The sequence below is a fragment of the Zalophus californianus genome, chromosome 4 (assembly GCF_009762305.2).
Source record: "Zalophus californianus isolate mZalCal1 chromosome 4, mZalCal1.pri.v2, whole genome shotgun sequence".
In the NCBI taxonomy this organism is placed as follows: Eukaryota; Metazoa; Chordata; class Mammalia; order Carnivora; family Otariidae; genus Zalophus; species Zalophus californianus.
Window position 1 is genome coordinate 80748445 of NC_045598.1, and position 19328 is coordinate 80767772.

A 19328-nucleotide genomic window follows, 5' to 3' on the forward strand; every position below is an offset into this window, starting at 1 on the left:
CAAGACATCTCATCAGGATGAACTGGGGCAAGGCAGCCTCCAGAAACGCACCTGGGTCTCTGGGCAGTCATCTGCAGGTGATTGCCTCCAGGTGTTTGCCAGTGGGAACCCATTGAAAGTCAATGCAATTTAGAGCAATTTCTCTGGCAGTGGAAATTAACCTGCAGGAATCTGCCCGCAACAGGTGTATTTTAGGGCATTCATACCAGCGTCCTGCACTGAGAAGACAGGACCTTGACTACCAGGTGTAGTGCAGGAGGCTGGATAATTGGAGGAGGCAGGAAATCAGTGCAAAGACGGCCAAATTGCCGGTCCGTATGGGTTGGTGTAATTATTGGTTAACCCTGTCCTGCCTGTTAACTAAAAACTATTTGTATGCTTGAGGAGCCAGGAAATCGTCACTGAAGGGAAAAGAATTATCACTCACTGCTCAAACAGGCTCAATTTTTTGATAACTGAGGTTTTCTGCAAACTGTCTTTAGTTAGTCTCCAGTACTCGGAATATATGATTGTTAGGAACCCACAGGTACTCAGGAAGGCACAAGAAGTGAATTGTGAGTGTGTGAAAGCCTCCTTCCTCAGAGACAAAGATAATTTTACTACTGTGTTTGGCCCTTTCCACTTCTTTTGAAAAGACCTATAAGGAATATACGGATGCAGGAAATGCCATTCACGCTCTTTACCTTTTCTCCTTCTGGATTTGCATCTCTACCTATATCTTCCCCCTTATGATCTTATATTTTGACTCCTTGGTATAATTCTCTTTTCCTAGGTCTGTTAATGCCTATTGTCCTTCCACAGAACTTAACTGTCTTAAATAGCGATGCAATTAAGCAAAGCCAAAATTCTGAACTAGTCAAATTTCTAACCACAGCATGAATGTTCACCCAAATCTTAATATTGATGTAATAACCATGTCACACACCATTGGAATTCATGTGATAAAGGTTTTTAGTTTTCTGATACAACACTTATGCCATTTTTAAGAATGAAGTAGAAATGTACATTTATAATTGCCAAAGTAATGTGCTGCCATAATTAGCGATGATTGTGAAAGTAACTGACTTTACTCCAAAAACAATTATTTGGCATTTTCAAAGAATCAAATAGAGAAACTGATGGTTCTTATGAATACTAATAAAGTGTTAGATAACTCTAGGAGAAACATATCCTTTTTCAATAAAAATTAAAATAATAAAAGGCAGAATTATTGAAATTAATTTTAATTTTTGTAAACTGTTTGACATAATAATATTTACAACATTATACAAAATTGTACTTAGGTACTGTTTTTAGTATTTAGCTAACTAATTCTATTTATGCCAAGATGTCCTTCAAGAAAAATTCCTATTTGGAATTTTTCATGATTTTTGTGGATAAATTGAAAGTAGATGTCAACTTCACCACCTCAAAATTTTCATGAGGAGGAAAATTTCCCAAATCATTTCAACAATAGCCAGAATAAATATTTGATCCAAACAAAATAAATAAAATTACATGATGGTAATAAGAAATTACTCCACACATTTTGTTCTTACTAATCAAACTTCGAAGCAAAAGACATTGTGAGAAAACTTAAAGAGAGTTACTTGTAATTTTGGGTCTTTGGAGGTTGACTATGGTCTTTGGATTTTGTCAAATTGAATGTTCCTGTCCAGTGTTTCTCAAAGTGTTGTCCCTTAATCAGCAGGTCAGCATCATCTGTGAGTATGAGGCCCACAGTGGGTTTAATTATTAGGGACCTTCCAATGATCCAGGGTTGTAGCAAAGTATGAGAATCACTGTTCTAGACTGCTAACCCTTTTCAGTAGCTGAAAAAGGATTTTTGTAAGTCACCCAAGCTATACATCTGAGGCACACAGTTTCTTCTAGAAAATAAATTACTGAAAAACATGTTTCTGAATTTCTTTCTGCTGAAAGCAAAAAGGTTGTTAGTATTACCAAATGTACTCATTCAAATCAAGTATATTTTAACATCACAAATATAAAGTGTAGTGATGGTAAATACAATCTAGCAGCTGATAGTTCTTAAAATTACTGTTCTTGCACAGTAACTTCAAACTTTTAAAATTTGACTATCAGAAGTTTTAATAATAAAATTGCAGTCATAATAAAAAATTTGGTATAATTATAAACTTTTTCTTCCTTCCATGAGTTATCTTCATGATGGTGACATTTGCCTTTAGTTGATTATTGGTCTTAACAACTGACCATTCTCCATTGGACCAAAGGTGTATTTGGTTTACTTGTAGTGTGAAATTATAGTTCCCTCAGAAATCTAATCGGGAAGATATCTTTTTGGGTTTTTTTATTCATTTATATAGACCCCTTTGTTTCTCTATCTTGCCTCTTGTTTCCTTCATCACACATCTTACAATTTAAAAGTATTTTATTTATTCATTTGCTTAATGGATTGTTTCTTTCTCTTACTTGACTATCAACCACATAAAGCAGAGACATGTTTGATGTTTTATCCCTAATGTCTATAACAGTACCAGGTTCAAAGTCAGCATTCAGTATTTGTTGAAAAAAATGAATGCATACACATATGCATTAGTATATTCAATAAGAATGTACTGAATGCTTGATATATGAACCACATGTCAAAATACATGGTAAATGCCCAAGAAATGCTCCGTAGTCATAATTAGTTTCTAGTTCTTCAACATGAAAAATAAGGAAGGGGTTAAACTAGCTCTAAAATTTATAGATTGAAGATTCGCACATGTAGTTCTCCAGGCATGCATTTAATATATGATTATTATGACTGAAGATGACACAAACAAAAGGAAAGATATTCTATGCTCATGGGTTAGAAGAACTAATACTGTTAAAATTTTCATACTACCCCTACCCATAGCAATCTACAGATTTAATGCAATCCCTATCGAAATACCAACAACAGTTTTCACAGAACTAGAACAAATAATCTTAAAATGTACATAAACCACAAAAGACTCCAAATAGCCAAAGCAATCTTGAGAAAGAAGGAGGTATTACATACCAGATTTCAAGATACACTACAGGGTTTTAGAAATCAAAACAGTATGGTACTGGCACGAATATAGACACATAGGTCAATGGAACAGAATAGAAACAGAATAAATAAATCCAGAAATAAATAAAACCATGCTTTTATGGTCAATTAATCTATGACAGGGGCACCTGGTTGATTTGGTAGGGGAGGGATGAGACTCTTGATCTCAGGGTCATGAGTTTGAGCCCCACTCTGAGTCTAGAGATTACTTAAAAATAAAAATTTTTAAAAAAAATCTACAACAAAGGAGGCAAGCAGATAAAATGGGAAAAACATGTCTCCTCAACAAATGGTGTTGAGAAATTGAACAGCTACATGCAAAAAAATGAAACTGAACTACTATCTTTTACCCCATACACAAAAATAAGCTCAAAATGGATTAAAGACCTAAATGTGAGACCTGAAACCATAAAATCTCTAGAAGAGTTTTATAGACAGTAATTTCTTTGACACTGGCTGTAAAAACATTTTTTCTAGGTATGTCACCTCTGGCAAGGGAAACAAAAGCAAAATTAAACAACTGAGATTACATCAAAAGAAAAAGCTTTTGCATGGTGAAGGAAAGCATCAACAAAATGAAAAGGCAACCTAGCAAATGGGAGAAGATATCTGCAAATAATATACCCAATAAGGGGTTAATATCCAAACTATATAAAGAACTTATACAACTCAACACCAAAAAACCTCAAATAATCCAATTAAAAATGGGCAGAGGACCTGAATAAACACTTGCAAAGAAGACACAGATGGCAAACACACACACACACACACACACACATCCTCAACATCACTTATCATCAGGAAAACGCAGATTAACACCACAATTAGATATCACTTTACACTGTCAGAATGGCTAAAACCAAAAACACAAGAAATTACAAGCATTGGGGAGGATGTGGAGAAAAAGGAAATTTTGTGCACTGTTGATGGGACTATGAATTAGGACAGCCACTGTGGAAAACAGTATAGAGGGTCCTCAAAAAATTAAAAATAGAATTACTATATGATCCAGTAATTCCACTACTGGGTATTTACCCAAGGAATACAAAAACACTAATTCAAAAAGAAATAGGCACTCCTGTGATTATTGCAGCATTATTTACAACGGCCAAGATAGGGAAGCAACCCAAGTGTTTATCAGTAGATGAATGGATAAAGAAGAGTGATATATCTCATATATATATATATGATGGAATGTTAGCCATAAAAGAGAATGAAATCTTGCCATTTACAACAGTATGGATGGATCGAGAGGGCATAATGCTAAGAGAAATAAGTCAATCAGAGAAAGACAAATATATGATTTCACTCATATGTAGAATTTAAGAAACAAAACAAGCAAACAAAGAAAAAAAGAGACAAACTGAAAAACAGACTGCAATATAGAGAACAAACTGGTGGTTACTAGAAGGGAGGTGGGTGGTGGATGGGTATAATAAAGGGGAATAAGAATACACTTATTTTACGAACACTGAAAGATGTATAGAATTGTTGAATCATTATATCGTACATCTGAAATTAATATTACACTATGTTAATTATACTTCAACAAAAAAAATATGATTGTTCTAATTCTTATTCGAACTGTCATCTCTTTCATTATCTTGAAGTGATATACACTCTTTCACCCTCAGAAAAACTCTGTTTATATCCCTTCTGAGCAAGTATATAATATAGCTGATGAGCCTATGCCAAGCTTTCCTTTCTCCTTTGCCTTTAATCTTATTGGTGAGTCTCTTTTGAGATCGAGGAAAAGTCTGATTAAATCTGTCAGCCTTGTCTTTCAGAAACATCCATGTAAATCTAAAAGCTTGCTAAGCATCAGGAAAAGACTGGACCCCCCCCCCCCCTTGGAATGTTCTCCTTCATAATTTGCTCAGAGGGCATGAGGAGGCAAGGCTCTAGTCTGGTCATGCTCATTAGCTATGAGATTTTAGTCAATATGATTTAGACTCATGAATTGAAGATTCTTAGATATCATATCCCCAGTGTCTTCATCTGACTTTCTTAGGGCCCAGTTTTTCTGAAGGGTTTACTGTAGGTTTACTTTCTTTTACTCATTTCAAACTTTTTTGAACCTCTATGAAAGACATCATAATTTAGTACAGTGGTTAAGAGTGTGTGCTCTGGTGTCAGACTGCATGGATTCAAATCTTGACTCTGCCTTTATTAATAATGTAAATTGAGCAATTTATTTCCTATACTTTAGGCCTGTTAACTGGGCTTAACAAAAGCCCCTGTGGTTGACATGAGGATTAAAAAGTTGGATCATCAAAAGTACATAAAATCATGTCTGGAACATAGTAAGAGATCAGTAAATGTGAGCTATCACGGCAGAGAGCTCCAATAAGACAACTAATAATTATACTTCAGGTAACAGTGCTACACACAAGGTCTCAAAAGAGCCCAGGGGAAGGGCACCAGATTTTACCTTATAAAGATCAACAATTTTTTCTAAAAAGAGCAGCTACTTAGCTCTTTCTTGAAGGACACACTGGTGTAATCCTGGCATGAGGGAGGGAAGGTAATGACTGACAGAGGGACTGACTGCAATAAAGAAGGCCTGCAGGTTTTGCAGGTCATTCTGCCTTTAGTGCAACTGCCCTAAATCTGTTTTAGTGTGACTCTCTGTGCTGTAATCCCCAGCTGCTACAGAGGACTTCATAATCCTTTACTATCAGTGGGATTTCTTAAATATTAATGAGAAAAGTATTTAAAAATGGTAATGATGTAATATATCTTTTAGAACAAATAGGAATTCAGGAGTTAGACAACTCTGGGTTCAAATTATGACTCCACATTAATGAATTTGAGCTGGTTATCTAACCTTCCAGGGCCTTTCTCCTCGATAAAATTAGACACAATCATACCTACCTCATGAGTTAAGTAGGATCACCTGCGAGCAAGTGCATGGCACACAGTGGCAGCTCCTTAATCATTGCCTTTATTCCTCTCTACTGAAAGCTTTCAAAAGCAAGATTATTTGAAATGTGAAGGAGTTACAAAGATTGCTTATCAATTAAATCATTTATCTCATCTTGGTAATAACTATTTGCAAATATAGTTCCCAGAGGCCTTTTTGTGGTATTTTAATCACAGAGGTTAGAATTTAACAGTAAAGAACATAAAGGAGGAGGAAGGGGCGCCTGGGTGGCAGAGTTGGTTAGGGATTGGACTCTTGGTTTTCGCTCAGGTCATGATCTCAGGGTCGCAGGATCGAGCCCCACGCTGGGTTCTGGGCTCAGCACAGAGTCTGCTTGAGATTCTCTCTCCCTCTCCCTTCGCCCCTCCCACCCACACTCTCTCACTCTCTCTCTCAAATAAATAAATCTTTAATTTTTTTTTTTTTAAAGGAGAAGGAAGAGGGGGAGAGAGAGGAGGAGTCAGAAATATTCTAAATCAACCCATCTTGTTCAACATCTTCTTAGGTAATAACTTTTCCTGACATTACATTATAATGATAATATCATAAACAATTTTCAGTTTTTGAGGCTTTTCCAAATCTACATTGACCCCAGTCAAAATAGATCCTTTTCCATTTTGATCACCTCCTCCTTATTTTCAGAAACCTCAAAAGCCAAGCATCTGCCAGAAGAAGCCCAGAGTGCTTGGGCAAATATGCACTTCCATTAAAAGGAAAAGACAACATAAACTAAGAGAAGCTGCAAAACACATTACATTTAGTCCAGCGGCCCCACCCTATTTTTCTGGCGCCCTGATGCACAGTGCCTCCCAGGTCCTTCCATATTTCTCTGGGACATTGAAGCAGGGCATAATTTTCTGTGTCCCTTCAAGTACAGAATTATTCCCATTACAATGAATTTAATTGCTGAAATAGAAGTGGTAGACAGCCCAGCTGTAATCTGCTATCTTGCTAAAGGAAGCCAGTTTCAGGAATATCTCTCAATGGCTTAGGCATTATATTTCATTCCTCTCCTCCTATCCAGTCCATAGCCAGTCTTCCTCCCCAGCTATGCCAAGAGACATTTGTATCACAAGATAGCAGGCTCAGCTGCAGGAATTTGCTACAATACCTTCATTTTTATCATAGCAGTGATTTTACAGCCCCTCTTCTTTTCCTAGAAGTGCATGTACATTCTCAGTGTTGTGCTTAGTTAAAAATAATTGTGGAATGAGCTCAAAGCAAAGAAAGTAGAAGGTGTGATTTGCATGCACAAAATTCTTCTTAGAAGCATCAAAACTTGTGGAGGAAGACTGCACTCGCTCTATCAAGTGTTTCTCGTCATGCCAGTTCGATAAACTAGAAAATTCAGTCATCTTACTTTCAAAAATAATAATGAGAGCGACAATGATATATTTTTTAAAAAACAAAACAAAACAAAAGCCCCGGCTCAATTCTCTCTTTGGCTACGTTTGTCAGTTTTCTAACTAGCCTCAGTGGCAGACAATTAGCACAAAGCACTTTCTATTCGGATGAGATATCACTGTGGTGGAAAACACGAGGAAACGTGAAAAGCGTTAAGACAGTGTTGGGCGAGTAGGGTGAATTGCTGCAGAGAAAGCAGCCCAGGCAGCTTGTTATTATGAAATGTCCCTGGATGCGATAGAACAGTCAAACAAAGGGTATTCCTTTTCTTTCTTAATTAACAACTTGAAGATAAATAATTTTCCTCTTAAGCTCAAATCAGGATCAAGCAAAAACTGCTGTGTCCTTTGACATCCCAAAGCTGCTGCATGAAGCATCTCAGACAGCCATTTTTTTAACCTCCTTCTGATTTATTAACTTAAGATAAATGGCTTTGCTATCATAACCTGTCAGTGCCATGCAATGAAAAGGAAATCGGTGGTGGTAACCATGTGTGGAGCTGCTCGGCATTGCCAGCCTTAGACACCGGGGTCCAACTTTCTGTAACTCCACCTCCCATTACAGCAAACAGCCCACCAGCACGTTCCTCATTCATTAACTTTCTAAAGGCATCTGTCTTTGCAGAATCTCTGAGGCAGCCGAACATGATGTAGGAAATAAAGAATCCTGCCCACCTCATGCACAAAGAGAGAGGGGGGGAAAGCAGTGCTTGATGGAAGCAGTAGTACTGTGTATGGCAGCTTCAGCAGACTAGCTGGCAAAGATGCCCCTCATGAAGATTCAAGGAAAAGGGTTCCTCTCTCTGTTTTTCAGTTCTTTGAATTCGGCTCATTTCCCTTGAGTAGGAGTCACCTCTGGAGGCAGACAATGAGGCACGATTTATTAGTAATAGCAATAATAAAGAAGAAGGAAATCCCCCTCCTAAGATAACACTCTATGTCTAGCTTCATCCTCTTCTGTCAATAAGCTTGTAACGTATTTACATATAATGACTCATCAACACACCTGCCAGTCTCCTTTTGGATTTAGCAAAAAACCCCCTCAGAATCCAGCATGGTACTTAGACAAAAATAGATGATTTTGTTGGGATTTTCATTCAGAAGGTAGATCATTCTATAAGCCCTTAGATGTCATTTGCAATATTTATAACAACATTTATAGTAATACAATCTCAATGTATGTGGAGATTTTTTTCACTTACCATAGAATTTGGTCTTTTTCTTGTCTGTCATAACTGGATATCATGAAATGTTATCTATAAAAGTGGACTGCTAGACTGTAAGCAAATTTTTTTCTTTTATCACCTGCAGTTTCTGAGGTCTTCCCAGCAGGAGGTTAGCCAGAGGCTTTGAGCTTCCCCAAGGTAGTATGTAAAGGGGAAACATGTTCCCTTTTAAGAAAGGTATTCCTTCTTCAGAGATATGGCTGCCATCTACAGTCAATAGCTTCATAGCAAGGGTTTCATAGTCTATGCTCACCTCTGGTGATTTCTCAAATTTGTTAGCAAAATGACCCAGGAGGTGAACTTAGAAACAACCCACTCTGGCTTGTCTGACCTCTCCAATAGTCTATCAACACGATTGACCCTTTCTCAGTAATTTTTTTTTCTTTTTTTTAGAGAGAGAGAATGGTGGGGGGAGAGGGCAGAGAGAGAGAAAGAGACAGAGTCTTAAGCGGGCTCCTAGCCCAGGGCAGAACCCAACACGGGGCTCGATCCCACAACCCTGAGATCATGACCTGAGCCAAAATCAAAAGTCGGACACTTAACTGACTGTGCCACCCAAGCGCCCCGACCTTATCTCAGTCTTACTGATGCTATTCTTCACACCAAAAAGATGCTGATCGCCATATGTAGCATTTGTTCTGAAGCAGTAAAAGCAGGAAGGACCCAGTTTTACGTGAAGCACTGGTTTTCAGAGATGTCATAATTTTTACTAATGTTGATTGCAATGATGTTTCCTAGATTTGTAATGAGATTTCAATGCTGAAAAAATCTCTGTCTTGGGCCCCTACTTGAGTCATTAGCATAATGTCCATCTGATGCCTCCATGGTTGACAAGGGCAGTGAATGAAGAAGACATTAGAAACCCTGTCAATAGTCACTTGCTTTTTTCTCCAGTCTGTTCCTTTTAGTAGCATAATTAATGACAAGTTCCTTGACTCATCTGAGGTCTATATTCCTCTTCTGTTAAACATAGGAAGTGTTTGTGTGGATTGAATGAAGCAGTGTGTGCAAAAATATTTCAAATGCTACACAATGCCTTATAAATGACAGGCATTATAAACGTTTATTTGAGAAAATTAATTAAGGCATTCCTTAGAATTCAGCCAACCACAATACTGATTAATATGCTAAGAATAGCATAATGATAAGCCTCAAGTTAGGAGTACTGCCTCTAGGGTGCCTCTCCCTGGGTTCAAATTGTGGCTCCTTCGGTTCAAATAGGTGACAATGGACAATTTCCTTAACATCTCTGTGCGTCAGTCTTCTCAGCTCTAAGGTGATGCTAATTAAAGCATCTGTCTTAAAGGGCAATTTAGAGGACTTAATAGTTGATATATCTGAAGTGGTTAGAATATTTTCTGGCATAGAGTAAGTGCTCATTGAAAGTTAGCTATTAACCTCATCATTGTCATCATCTGAGGTGATATTTGAAGTATGAATACGAATGATGAAGTTATTTATGGGAGAGCATTGATTTCACCCTGGGGTTTATTCCTCTATGCTTTCTGGAACAGAGTAGCTGCATGTATTATTACATTACTACTATGTTTATTAACTATTATTATCCCCACATGAGACACTTGAGGCTTAGACAAGAATGTTGTTAATTGCAACAGAATTCCAGAATATCTTTCTTCTAATAATGTAAATCTCTTTCTTTTCAAAACTAGCTTAAATATGAGCCTCTATAACCCTGTGTTCCCTAGTCAAATTCTGTAATTCAGCAAGACAAGTCTACAAAGAATTTAGGAATATGGAATCTCCACCTCTGACCGTGAAATCTATGGTTAAAACAATGTACCTTGTTTTGGCATTATAGTCTTGATAATGTTCAGTAAATATTATTCCTGAATAATTACTATCCCCCCAGTTTCTTTCAATAGATATAACTACCCAATTTGGGAATAAGTTAGGACTTCTCCTTAGCCCAAGCTGAATTTAAGCTGACCAAAATCATGAGCATCTTTTCTTCACTTCTTGGCTTTCTTCAAATCAAGGCATACTTTGGGGAAGCTATCTGACATATGTTTACACTCCTCCTGGTACAATAAGATACAAAACCAAACTGACTTTAAAATCTTGCTTTTTGAGACTATATAAAGCTCTAAGACATGTTCATGATGTGGCATGAGATGGGAAAAAATCAAGTAAAATAATATTGTAATACTGTAAAAATCATTTTAATCGAAAAAGTACTTATGATAGACATTAAAATGATAGCGGTGATCAACTGAGTTCCAAGGTCTGAAGCATTTTTATTCTTTTCCTTACACATGACAATAATTTCAAAATTTCCCTTAAAAGATATGAATTACTATTATTATCTGGAACAGAAAACACACAAATGACAACCATAATAAAATATTTTTCCAGTTTAGCTGAAAAAAGTAAAGAAAAAAAATGAAAACTCCACAGGTGAAAAATGGGTTCTGAAGAGGTTAAGATTTTCAAAGGAATGTTCCTGGGAAAAGTGCCATTTGGGATTTGGAGGAGCTTTCGGGTATTACTTGAATCAGGAAGAGGAAAACATTTAAAAGGAGAAATGGAGACTTGGAGAAGAGACTAAAGTTACAAGGGTGTAAAAATACCCAGAGACAGACTTGGCTCACCTCAATCTCCCATCTTTTCCTCTTATTACATTCTCTAACCATGCATAATACTACCATGCTTTGCAAAACAACAAGATTCTTCACTGCGCAGGCTATAAGACCTGTTTCTCTTTGCCTTTAACCTCTAGGACTGGGCCCTGGTTCTGGGTTCCACCTTGCCAGGCCTACCTTAGCCCTTCCTTTGTATATACAGAGGGCCACCCGAGATCACTATCTCTTCAAAGGCAGAAAAATCTTTATCTTTCTCACTCCCTGATGGGTTCTCCCAGGTATCCTGAGTATTGGAGAGTTTCAGTTAATAGAAATTCTAAGCCACAGTTGGTGGACCATACCTCTGGAAGCAAAGGTGTAATAAGAACAATGTGAAAGAGAGGGAAGGAGAGCAATGCCATTTCATTAATCCTTCATTAACCGGATTGGTTGATTCCCCACCAGGTACAAAGCACTGCAGTAGGTGGTGTAGGGAATATAAGAGGGATAAGGGCAGTTTTGTTTGGGTAAGACAAAGTAAGTTCCCAGAGGATCAATCTTCTCATAGATAACAACTATAAACTCTGAACAAAATTTGCAAAAAAGAACTATGCGAAGGCACTGGAGACTGAACAAAAGTAACAGATTTTGGGGAGGGAGCCAAAACTAAAAATGACACCACATAGGGTACTTTTTCCCATTTCTGCAGTTTTCACCCAAGTGTGGTCTATGGTGGGTGCACATGCTGAAGTTCCGATAGAAACTGGCCATCTTTCTGACCTGAAGAGCACAGAGTCTAGGGCAACTCGTGCTGCTGGCAATTGAGAGTGTATCCTTAAAAGGAGAGAGCCGGAGCAGGAGAGACCCTGATTCTGTGTATAAAACCTGCCACAGCCCCTGACTGTGGCCCCTGCCAGGGCCCCTGGGCCCTGCATGCACAGAGTAGACCGCAGACAGCCCAGGTAGGGGAAAATTCAAAAGGGCTTCAATTTGAGCTCCTAGCCATATTAGGCAAGACGAAATTAGCAGGTAGAGGAACAGGGCTGTGGCTTTTCCCTTCACATCTCTGTGTAGGCAGAGATGGAGTATGTTCCTTCTCCAAGATGCATTCTAAGAGACACAATCCCGGGGACTGAGCTGCAGCAGGCCATCTTAAGGGAGAAGGAATACCTCATTTCTCACTTGAATGTCTGCTTATGTAATGGATTTTCTAATCACACTTGTGTGTGTATTTGAGCAAGGGAGAAGTTGGAGAGAAAAGACCAGCAACATGAGGGGGCAGTGTGGGAAGGCTGTACTCTCTGTGTTTGGCATGAACACACAGATGAGTTGGGTGAATAAATTTCCTGAGGATCAATAGTCAGGCTTGAGCTATTTTGCTGGTACCATGCCCACATATGCTACTGACAGGGAAGAGACTAAAGTACACATCGAGTGGTCAAGACTAAGGAGGATGCCAAGAAGAGGTCACGTGGGAGCACATCTTATGCCCCTACAAGGAGCCAGCACTAAATGTCTGTCATGTACCAGGCATCGTCAGCCAATGAAAATCTCGCGTGGGGCACCTGGGTGGCTCAGTCAGTTAAACGTCTGACTCTTGATTTCGGCTCAGGTCATGATCTCAAGGTCCTGGGATTGAGCCCCAGTTCAGGCTCCATGTGCAGAGGGGAGTCTGCTCCTCTCCTCTTCCTCTGCCCGCAACACCCCACCCTCTGCCAGCACGATCGTGTACATGCACACTCTCTCTAAAATAAATAAACAAATCTTTAAAAATAAATAAAATAAAATCTCAGAGCAGCATCAGTTAAGAAAAGAGTTTTTTTAACCCAGTTCTTCATCCCAACCTTAGCTTCAACTACCTGAGGATTGAAGGCCTTAGGACAGACAAGCAGCAGGAGTATGAGAATAGCCTGTGCTCTGCTCCCTGTTACAAACCCTTGAGCTAGGAGTGAGGCCTGAGCTCTGATGAGAGGAAAAGCTTTTGTGAAGACAAGCAAGTGTGTTCAGTAATTTAAATTATCCTGCAAGCTATCTTGAGGTTGCCAGATAATAATGAGCTAACAGGTACTGGGGTTTCCCCTCTCCCCTCCCCAAGGAAAAGTTGCCTTCCAACTCAACTTCTCATGGGACCACAGTCTCCAGATGCAGAGAGCTGGCATTTTCCAACATTCCCCTAAACACCTGCCACCAAAGCTAAGCTTGGTGCCTGAGCCCCAGATGTTTATGCACCCCTGTAAAGCCATGTGTACAATTGTCCTATTAGAAGAGAGAACAACAGAGGGTCTCTCTCTTCCTGGAGTAGTCCCACAGTGAATCTAGCAATGCCCTGTCTCAAACATGCCTCTTTTTCAGTAGGATGCTAAAATAAAAAATGGGGATATACCCATCTGCTGAAACTTTGAGTTTCTACCCGAACCAAGACATGGCAAAGGGAGACACAACATAGTACAACAAGTAGTTGGAGACAAAATAAAAGCATCCTACAGGTTACTCCTGTGGATGGGGTCTGCTTGGATGGAGAGCTTGGGTGCCTGACTGGGTGCCTATGAAGTTGCCATGGATGGTTTTAGGATTTAAGAAGTCCCAGTCAAAGAGATTAAGAAACCTTGAAAATACACATCCACAGGCAAGGGGCTGAAACTTCCATGTAAATGAGTTTTAGTAAAAACAACAGATAACCTTAGGATTATTTTTGTTTCAATGTGCAGGGTGGTTGTGATGGGAATCGGAGGACAGAGGAGTCAGGGCAAGGGAGAATGACAGCCACGGTAAAAAGACCTTGAAGATGTGAATTTGGGCAATGTGACACTGATGGAGAAGACAAGCAGGAGAGGGCTACAAAGACCAAATGCAGCTGGCAGATTTCACACAGCTCTGCTCAGTTTATCTCCATCCCCAGCCTGTCCCCCATCCCAAAACAAAAAGAAGCTGTGGACAAAATCTGTTTTACCCTCCATATCCTCAATACTCTCTTTTTAAATGGCTACAGTGATCTCAGCAAAAGAATTTACTTAACCATATTAGTAACATCTTAAATGATGCAATTTTAATCTTGTCAGTGAAATAGCTGCAATTAAAACAAATTATGTTTTTCCATTCATAGCTTCATTCAGATAGCATATCTGATAGATTCTTTTAAAGTGTTAAGTTTTATCAGCCTTGTCTTATTTCAAAATTAATTCATGTTTATAGCATAGTATTTAGAAAATTCGAGTGCAGGGCAAGTGCACATTTGTGTAGTTCCCCATGGTGGCTCCAGTATCCAGTTTGGTGCAGCACAAAACCCATGATTTCCATACTAATCGATAACTACCTTTACTTTTTGAGACCTAGTTTTCCAGTCACATGTGTGTAAGTATACACAAATAAGTGCATGTATGTGTGTGTAAAATGTGTGTTTACATTGTTTTACAAAGCACAAAGTCAGATGACTTATAGGACATCTGTGGGAAATGCCGTATGAGGATGAGACAAAACTTTGGGACCACTGCTCTTACTAGTCCCAACATTTGACCTTTCCACAGCAGCTGAATAAGTGACTTCTGCAAAACACTTATTTAAATCTCCCCTCCTTTTTGGAGTATCCTGTTCTTTTGCTTTTATTTCTGTGTGTGAATTAGAGAGAAACATCTCTTTATGTATAAATAAGATTAAAAAGTAGTTGTAACTACATTTCAATATGTGCCCTGAATTTTTCCACCTGTAAAAAGTAAGAAAAAAATCAAAATGCCTCCTTCTCTTACTAGACTGTTCACTAAATGGTCTGTAGGCTTTCCTGTAGGCTGTAGATGAGGCCTCTCTAGCATCAGTCTCCCAACACAGACTGAGAAAACACCACCTGGGGTCAGGAATATTCAGGCAGTTGAAGATTTCCACTTTCAAGGACAGCAGATAATCCCTCTAAGTGTCCGGGGAAATAATGAATACACTGTCCAAATACATTTGGATACACCAGTTAAAAAAGACACTTGAGTTCCACTTAGCAACATGCATAAAATCCCAAATGCAGAATTTTAAGAGAAAAGGCAAGTTGCAGAACTAGAGAGGTGCAGTATAATACCACGTATATAAAGCTTAAAAACAAAAATGTGAACTATACCTTTTATGAATACATTCATTTGTAGTAAAAATTAAAAATATGCATCAGAATGATACAAATTCAGGGAGATGCATTAGCTTAGGGAGAAAAGGAATGACATCACAAGGGGCACAAGACTATTTGAATTCAATATGTGATGCCTTGGTCCATAAGCGGAGTCCATATACTCAAAATCATTTTTGGTGCCTGGACTATTACATAATTTAAAAAAATAGATGATATAATTGACATCTGCAGATACTTGAACATCTGGCATGCTCATGATGGAAAGTATCCCATGACTTGTGAGCAAAGCTATTATAAAGGTAATTTTTAGGTTATTCTTTGGGAAAACCTAAGAGGGCTATGTAAAAAGTGAACAGAGTCTCCTATTTGGCTAAAGAGTGAAATGGAGCTAAGGCTTTCGGGAGTAGCAAACCACAGTGGAAACAGAGCTTATTTGTTTTTGTTTTAAGAATAAACATTTCTTTTTCCTGTAAAATTCCTAGGATGTATCCTGATAGAGCTTTACATTATTTTACATTAGCATTACTTTCATTATTCTTCCTTCACTGTGTTTCCCTGGAAGCCCTCAACCCTCCTTAAGTTCAGCTTCTCAGACTGGATTTCCTGCTTCTTCTCTTTCACACTGCCATCTGGCACTGCCCCGCCTCGTTGGAAATGCTACTCAGATTCCCTTCCCAGCTGCACTACTGTCCCCTTCTGTGTCAGCTGGAAAGACTCACTGGTACCCCTGTGAGATTCGGAGTTCCGAATCTGTCTGGAGATATTCAAAAACAGGTAGATGGTTGGGGAGCTAGAGAAGGGAGTCTAGCAAAATCTGGCACAGTGGAACAGACAACCTCTGTGTATGTATTTCTATATTCACCCAGTCCAGAAAAGCTTTGGTGTTTACTTTGTGCAAAGCACCTTACTTGTTCAGTTTCTATAGTTCTAGGCTATGTCTTTGCAAATGTGTCCCTGTTTTCACAAAAATGGAGATCAGGACACAAAGGGAGAAGAAACTTATTTAAGTAAACAACAGGCAGGCAGGCTGGCTGTGGTTTGCAGATCCATCACTTTCAGTCTCGTTGCCAAGAGCACTAGAAGAGTAGCAGGAACATTTTGGAGATAATGGTTAAATTCACAGACTCACAGATGTCTCACCATGGAAGAGACCCTAGAGGTCATCTAATTCAAATACTTCATTTTACAGATGAGGAAACAAAAGGGAGGTCCAGCGGCTAACTGATTGCAGAATATATTCTCAGATAGAGTATTTCCTTTCCGACCCTGAAGGTTATGTTCCTGAAAATCCCCATGGGAAGGAGAAATTATGTTTGAGGAACTTACGACCTTTAGAGGAAAACAGTTTGGGGAGTAAGATACTGAGTGAATCTGAGAAAGTTATATAATTGTTTTACATTTACTAATATGAAATAACACAGATGCCATTGATATTCACTTTATTTTATGCTAAACAAATTTGCGATGATGCGTCCCTTAAAACTGACTTTTATTTACTTTTCAGAATTCTTTATTACCAACTCTATATTTCCTTTTTGCAAATAATAGTTACAATGGATAATTTTCTGTGTCAGGTCCCACGGTCTTTACCTTCCTGTGCCTTTGCTATGGTCATTCTTATGGTCTCTCTTACCTTGACTCCACAACAGCCCCATTTCTTCCTGATTCTTCTCCCCCTCTTTTAGCTGTTCCTTCTCTGTCGCACTTTAACTGTAGCTACACACCAAAATGATCAACTGGACTTTCACCTCCTCTCACTGTTTGGTTCCCTATCACTATTTGATAACTAGGGCCTGTCACTGGACTTTCACCTCCTCTCACTGTTTGGTTCCCTATCACTATTTGATAACTAGGGCCTGTCGAATAAACCTTCTGAATCCCTTTCTGATCTGTGTTTTCCCCTCTACTCCTGCTGCTACTGCCTTGACTCAGGATATGATCCTCTCTCACCTGGACCACTGCAGTAATCTCCTTACTGATCGTCGCTAGTTTTGCCTCTCTCAAATGCATGATCTGCAATGTAGTCTGAGTAACATTTTTCTCAGGACTGCCTACAGCTTTCAGTGGTGCCATACTGCCTACAGAACACTGTCCAAACTCTTGCATCCTTTGCTCCAGCTCTCTTAATGTATTGAATCTATTTAACGTTGCCTAACGCACTAGGATTATTATCTTTTTTTTTTTTTTTTTGGGTGACTTTGTCAACAGATGGTTCTTCATCAAATGCCCTTGACTCTGCCCCATTTCTCCTCCCATGCACCACCACCAGACTGGTGAACACCTCTTTTTCTTCAAAGACTCTGCTCAACCATCACCTTTCCTTGAAGGTACCACGCCCTACTCTTTCTGCCTACTTCATTGAGAAGAATAGGGGTTTTCTACCCAGAAATCTGAAAGCTTCTATCCACAATTCCTGTTGTCTCCTTCCCTCTTTACAACTGAATGTGTCCTCTTTTAATCAGAGGCCCGTCCCTCCTTTGCACTTGGGATTCCATTCCTCTCAACTTCTCGGGAACTTAAAGGCTTCTGTCACACCTTCTCTGTGAATTATTCTCTCTGAATTATTCCCACCAGCATATAACATAATCTAGTATAACTGTCCTAAAAATAAAATTAAAAGTTCTGTATCAATCCGTATCTCCTTCTAGCTACCATCTCATTCTTCTATTTCACAATAAAACAGTTATATATACACAGTGCCTTCACTTTTTTCACTTCATGCCCACTTTGTAACTCACTTGAAACTAGTATTCATCCTCACAACCCAATGGTCACTAATAGCCTCCATATTATGAAACCCACATTTTTACCTCAGAACTTTCAACAACATTCAATAATTGACCTATTCTTCTCTCAAAGTTCTGCCTGTTCTCAGCTTACATGATTCCATATTTTCCCATTTTTTTCCCTGCTTCTCTACCCATTCCTTCTAAGTCCTCTTTGCATCTAGTCTATCATAGCTCTAAAACTGATTTTTTTTTTAGTACTCTGATCTAAACCCCAAGATGTTATCCATCTTCATGACTTAAAATACTATTTTCAGGCCAACAACGCTTACATTTGTATCTCTAGTTCTAACCTTTCCTCTGACCTCTTGACTGATAGAGCTATCTATGTAACACACTTTCATGGTTGCTTCATGGTCAATTCACATAAATATATCCAAGACCCAGTTTTTATTTGCCTCTGAAAACCTCCTTCCACCTTCCCTGTCTTTGGCACCATCAACTACCTGGTTGTTCAGACATGAAACCTGGGAGTCACTCATAATTCCTCCCTGTCTCTCTTCCTCTACATCTAATTGATCACTAAGTCCCATCATCTCTGTCTTTTAAATGTATTTCAAGGTCAACTTCACTGTCACAACTTTACTGTCCAAGTTATCATGTTCTTAAACTTCGCTGCGGCAAAGCCTCCAAATTTATCTCCATGCACACAGAACATAGCCATGCCCATCCCTAATTGATTCTCTACCTAACCACAGGAAGTCTTTCTTGAAACACAGATCTCAGCATGACACTCCTGACATAAAATCTCACTTTGCACTTTGTCTTAAGTCCAGGCTTACTGATGTGGCTATGAGCCTTGCTGGTCAACCTCCTATACAGATCCCCAAGCTAAGCCTACACAAAAGTTTTCCCTCATTTTCCACACTTTAGACTCGCTGACTCCTGATATTTTCTCAAGCAGGTTGGTTTCTTTCTCATCTCAGTCCTTCACACAGTGTTTCCTTTGCTTAGAACTCCACTCTCCCTGATGTTCTCACAAAGGACTTAATATGTCCCTTAGGTCTTGGCTTAATGTCATCTTTTCAGAGAAATCTTCCCTGGTGACTTAACTTTGTCAATTTCCCATTCATTCTTTATCTCTGTGTTGTTTGTTTCTGTAATTTATAATTATGTATTTATCTACTCATTTTGTTGCTATTTTTTTCTTGCTATTTCTTCCACTTGACTCTGTAGAAGGCTCTGCATAATTGACCAGAATATATCCAGTGCCTGTCAGAGTGCTTGTCACCTAGTAGCACTAAATAATTATTTGTTGAATAACTTAAT

The 19328-nt window shown here is 38.8% G+C and overlaps 1 long non-coding RNA gene across 1 annotated transcript in view; it reads right to left on the reverse strand.

Annotated features, from left to right (window-relative positions):
- Nucleotides 1-16965, reverse strand: part of LOC113923647 — a 34956-nt gene extending 17991 nt beyond the window's left edge. Inside the window, exon 1 of the long non-coding RNA XR_003520388.1 lies at nucleotides 16907-16965. This is a non-coding gene — a long non-coding RNA (uncharacterized LOC113923647). The remainder of the gene's footprint in view (nucleotides 1-16906) is intronic.
- Between the last annotated feature and the right edge of the window lie 2363 nt (nucleotides 16966-19328).